The 5,647-nt window shown below is 36.3% G+C and overlaps 1 protein-coding gene across 2 annotated transcripts in view; it reads left to right on the top strand.

Annotated features, from left to right (window-relative positions):
* Positions 1 to 3,170: 3,170 nt before the first annotated feature.
* LOC145284526 (abl interactor 1-like) overlaps positions 3,171 to 5,647 on the top strand; it is a 172,184-nt gene continuing 169,707 nt past the window's right edge. For both annotated transcript variants that reach the window (XM_080133416.1, XM_080133413.1), the window contains exon 1: positions 3,171 to 3,593. The gene's annotated coding sequence lies outside the window, so the exon portion shown is untranslated. The remainder of the gene's footprint in view (positions 3,594 to 5,647) is intronic.

The raw sequence follows: 5,647 nt of genomic DNA, 5'->3' as shown, positions 1-5,647 counted from the left end.
TTTTCACTTTTTTTTTCATGAGGAGTCATTTCGAGTAAAAAGTTACTTGCTCTACGAAATTGCTGGTGGCAGCCATTTTGATTTTACTCATTCAATTTTTACACATTTTAATCGTGCATTTCTCGAGTACAGATTGGTAAAATAAATTAAATCTTTACTCTAAATGACTTCTCGTGTAATAAAGTTTAAGATAAAGTAAACATTTTTGATGCCTACACAGACTTATTTTCTCCTACCACTCACAAACCCTATTTAGTGACGTTACTCTTTTTTCAATATATAAGAATTGGCTTAATTCTGGGATTTTATATATTATATTTCTCTTAGTCTGTTTGTCAGTTTCGTCTTTTTTCTCGGGAATTACTGGTCCGATCACGCTGAGATTTTGCATGAATTTTCTTATACTTATAATATTCTTATAACTTATAATATCCGCTGGATGCAAAATCAAAGATTAATAGTGATTAATAGGGATTAGTCACCGCAATATTACATCCACTTTCACATTTTTCTCGGAAACTACTTTGCCGCTCTGACTCAAATGTTCTACGTTATGATAAGGTGCAACGAACTAAGTATTATATTATCTATTCGATGCACAGTTTGGGATTAATAGGTATTACAATTTAATTTAAAATGAGAACAAATTTAATCATATTCAATTTGGCATAAAGCACTCGCTCTTAATCAACGGGTTATAACTTTTGTCCATTTTTAACAAACTACAATGTTTTTTATGTTATATATGTCTATCTGTCTGTTTGTCTGTTTGTTTGTCTATCTATATGTTCTATCTCTTAAAAAGTTTATTTTATAAAAACGTTTAAATAAATATTAAGATGAATAGTGAATGTGAGCATTGGCGTAGCCCAATTTCTTTTTCTCATTTTCATTTTTTTTTTTTTTTATTAATTTTCTTTCTTTGAAGATTGTAATGCTGGGTATGGAGCAGCCAAACCAGCTGCCAACATTGCCCTGCTTTTTATTGAAACCAACCGAGAGCTTTTTTTTTTTTAGTATCCTCGCCGTTCCCTTAAGTGAAATTTTCTGGATTGCACTTTGTTCACCAGGAATATTAGTTAGATAGGACTTCAGGTTGGGTACACTCGTGTTATAATATTGACTGTAGGCCATGCCAACTGGTTTCAGATTCTATTCATATTTCTTTGTTTTTTGTGTCATATTGGTATTATTTTAAAAGAAATTCACGGACATAATAATGAACGCATTGTCATGTGAGGTTGAAGGTTATGGATGGTCGATGCGCGGGGCCAGACAAAAGATCTATGACAAAGGTATTATGTAGGGATATGAAAAATGCAATGTGAGAGAAGGGAAGTTTGTTTTGGGATTTGTGGTGAGGAAAAACGAGAAAGCAAATAGCAAGGAAGATGATTATTTCAGATTTACCCGCCGTCTGAAATGCGTGAGAGAACAGGATTGTTGACAGAGGCAGATGGATAACAAAAGTTATCCCTTGAAGCTGTGTGCTTATATGCATCGAAGGTCTGTGTGTAGGTTTGTGTGTGCTAGTATATGTTTGTGTGTGTTGAAATTCTCTTAATCGTTTTGTTTTTTATAGGGATGGGGCATCCAACCGGATGCCAGACATTCACCCACGATTTCAGTCACTCAAATCAAAACATCGTTTTAACATTCTAACCGCTCCTTTGAGTGCATTGTTTGCATTTCTCTTGCACCTGATTCACTTGGTATATTCGACAGGTCTAATTTTTAAATATTTTGTTTTGTATCGAAATTCTTTTTCATAAATGCAGTTGCTTCTATAATTACTGGAATGATGGCGATCTTCCTAAGATTCCAGTTTCTTTTCATATCGTACATAAAGGCGTGGGAATTCGTTATCTTCTTCCTCTCAGCTCTGTTAAGCCCTGCATCGTTATGGAAACTTACTTCAACTAGGTTTGTTACTTTCTCTCTCTTGTCCAGTATTATTATATCAGGCTTATAGTTGTGCACGTTTGTGTATATATTTGTGTGACTTGAATGCGTTTGTTTATATTTGACTGCCTGTATGTGTTTGTGTTTGGCTCTTTGTATGCGTTGAGTGTGGGTATGTGTTTGTGTGTATTAAGTATGCGTATGTTTTGTGTGCGTTGAATGTGTGCGTGTGCATATTTGGTTATTTTGGGTATGTGCGAATGTGTTTGCACGCATCGAATATATATATATATATACCTATGTGCGTTGAGTGTGTGTGTGTGTGTGTGTGTGTGTGTGTGTGTGTGTGTGTGTGTGTGTGTGCATTCAGGGTGTTTCTATGTTTGTATGCGTTAAGTATGTGTTTGTGTGCATTGAATGTGGATATGTGTGAATTGAGTGTGGATATGTCTGTGTATGTCTGTTGTTATGTATTTGAGTGTGTTGGGTGTATGTATGTGTCTTGGGGTGCATGTGCGCGTTAAATATACGTATTCATGTGTTTTTAATGTGCGTTTGTGTGCGTTGGGTGTGTGGGTGTTTTTGCGTGTTCAGTGTGCGTATGTCTGTGTTTGTATGCGTTCAGTTAGTGTGTGCGTGTGTGCATCGAATGTGCGTATGTGTTTGTGTGTTGTTATTTATTTGTGTGCATTGGGCGTGTGTATGTGTTGGGAGTACATATGATTGTGCGCGTTGAATATATATATATATATATATATATATATATATATATATATATATATATATATATATATATGCCTTGTGTGCTTGTGTGTGTTGAATGTGTGCAAGTGTTTGTGTGTGTTTCGTGTGCGTATGTCTGTGTTTGTATGCGTTGGGTGAGTATGTGTATGCATTGAGTGTGTGGCTGCGTTTGCGTGTGTCGGTATGTGTTTGCGTGCGTTGACTGTGTGTATGTGTTTATGCGCGTTGAGTGTATATATTTATGCGCCTGGAATGTGTGTGTGTGTGTGTGTGTGTGTGTGTGTGTGTGTGTGTGTGTGTGTGTGTGTGTGTGTGTGTGTGTGTGTGTGTGTGTGTGTGTGTGTTTGAGCATGTTTAGTGCCTGTGTGTGTTTATGTGTGCGTCTGTATGCGTTAATATGTGTTTACATGGATTGGGTGTCTGTATGTATCTGTATGCGTGTTGACCATGTTTCTGTTTGTGAGCATTGAACGTGTGTATGTTTTTGTATATGTTGAGTGTGCGTGCGTGTGAGTTCAATGTGTGTGTGTGAAATCGGCTTTTACTATTCAATAAGTCCGCACTTTCAGATTAGACCACTTCCTTTTTTTATTATTATAATTTCGTTTAGTATCTCCCCTCCATTTCTTTGCTCTCGATCCCAACCTTACCCTAACCTACATAACCACCTTCTCCGTGCCCCCAACATATCCCACCTCGCCCTTTCTTACACCACCCTCGCACTTTCTTCTTTCTTTCTTTCTTTTTTTTTTTCCTTTTCTATTAAAAAAAAGAAGAAAAAGAAAAAAATAACACGACTTCCCTGTCCTCACAATCGAGACAGGACTCGGCTCTAATGTGCGCGTACGTTGGCGGCGTTTTGTGTGAGTACGCGTCCCAACAAACTTTCCCAGCACAGGATACGTATACGCACCTAATTACCAACCCGAGAAAACTTTATATCGCAGGTAAATTGCAATATAGTTACTTTCATTTTTCGTTTATTTCTTCATTTCTGTTTCCAAATTATTATTTGTTGTTTTTGTTTTGAAACCTTCAAGGTCATAACATATTGCAAATATTATTCCCTTTCCATTTAGGTAAGGTCGTAATTTTTACTTTTGTCCGCATTAATGAAAGTCCCTTCTCATGTCGGTGTGGTTACTGGTTCTCGCTTATACGTGACTTACACATCATTGTTAGCATCGATTGTTATTAATCGATAATCTATTTAAAAGAAAAAAAAATGCAATAGGGTAAAATAAAATGAATCATTTTAAACGAAATTAAATCCACCACAATGCATTTCTATTTCCTCACAAACAAGTCAGACGTTTAATCAGTGGTTAATGGTTTAAAACATAAATGAATTACTTTGAGGCCATTTGAAAATCATCAAAAACTTGGAAACATTTAAACTGTCGAATTTATACTTTTTTAGCAGATTCTCGTGTAACTGAAAGTTTCGGACGCTATTTATATCCAATCAGTTTATAAGCAGGGGTTAAAGCGACAGTAGTTTAACAGCAATTAGTCATAATTTTATGATAATTTATAATTTGGTTCAATTATAAAGTTCATGATAAACGATGCTGTAATAATTATGATATCTTTCTAAATCCTAGAAAAAAAATCGTAAAATTTAGGGGGGAAAAAAACTTCCGCACAACAGTGCTGCTACACTGCTACACATACAGCGACTTTCTATAAACTTATCTGCGGCTTAACATTGGGTTACAAAACGTTGTAAGTTCGATCGAACCTGTTAGTAGGTAGTCCAGTTGTTTAAATCTATATTGACTGAATTTAAAATATGAAACATATCTGTGTGTGTGTGGGGGGGTGTAATTTTGTGTGTGTGTGTGTGTGTGTGTGTGTGTGTGTGTGTGTTCTTCGACAGACTTGGCCTTTCCGAAGAATAAGTTTTACTTCGTAAGTATACGTAGCCTCATACAAACATACAAACTCATGAGAAATATGTTTATATATAAAACTCGCTATGTCTATGTATCTGTTTGCCTGTCTCTATCTTTTCAAAGTGCATCTCCACCGAGACGCAAGGTAGCAGAGCGGTGCGAGGCGTGTCATATATCGTATTTTTTGTGGACTGCTGTTTTATATATATATTTATGGTAACGATGGTACAATTGCTGGTAAAAGGTTAAAAATCGAAAATAAATTACAGCTAGGCAGACTTAAAGTCGACTTAGAGTATTCATGTACGCATGCGCAAATATACGTTCATGCATTAAAGTAGGTTCTGTTTTTTAACTATTTCTTGGCCGTCTGAAGATAGATCAAACGGTAACGACTAAAGATAGAACGCTTCATGTTTTGGTTTCGATTCTAGCTGATGACACCCAAGTCATCACTATACATTGGGTACAATGTAATAATCAATAGAAAATTAGCTCTATAATAACAAATACGAAATCTGCATAAATTACAATATCATATTTAAGCGTATTTTGCAACCGAGCAACGCCTGACAATCTGCTAGTATAATACAGGTGTGTGTGTGTGTGTGTGCGTGTGCGCGCATGTGTGTGTGTGTGTGTGTGTGTCTGTGCGTGTGTGTGTGACAGAACATCCGAATAACATCGGTACCGTCGTTTTCAAATCCAAACAAAGTGGAGCAATATTTGGTCGCATAGGTCGAACTCTCCTCTTCAGCCTCTGTTTATCATAAGCCTATATCATAGACAAAGGCTGACGAAAGTCTGACAAAGATTTATTTGGATCTGGAGAGTACCGAAGTTATTTTTAGTTTTTGCAACACATGGATGATATGAATAAATATTACGATTTTATTTTAAAAATTATTATTAATAATCGAGCAGTCGAGCACTCTGCTGGGATTCTCTTGCACTAATATACTAATTGCATCGTCTTTACAGACGTTAGCAATCCCAATGCTCCCCACCAACATAATCATAGTTATCAGATCAATCCTCAGTGACACCTAGACCCCGTCCGTGAGACCGAAGATGACTTTTCAGTTCAGCATTAGACTTGCACAGTC

This window comes from Euprymna scolopes, chromosome 9 (genome assembly GCF_053919585.1).
Source record: "Euprymna scolopes isolate OS-2025 chromosome 9, ASM5391958v1, whole genome shotgun sequence".
NCBI classification, from domain to species: Eukaryota; Metazoa; Mollusca; class Cephalopoda; order Sepiida; family Sepiolidae; genus Euprymna; species Euprymna scolopes.
This window is presented reverse-complemented; position numbering and strand designations above follow the sequence as displayed.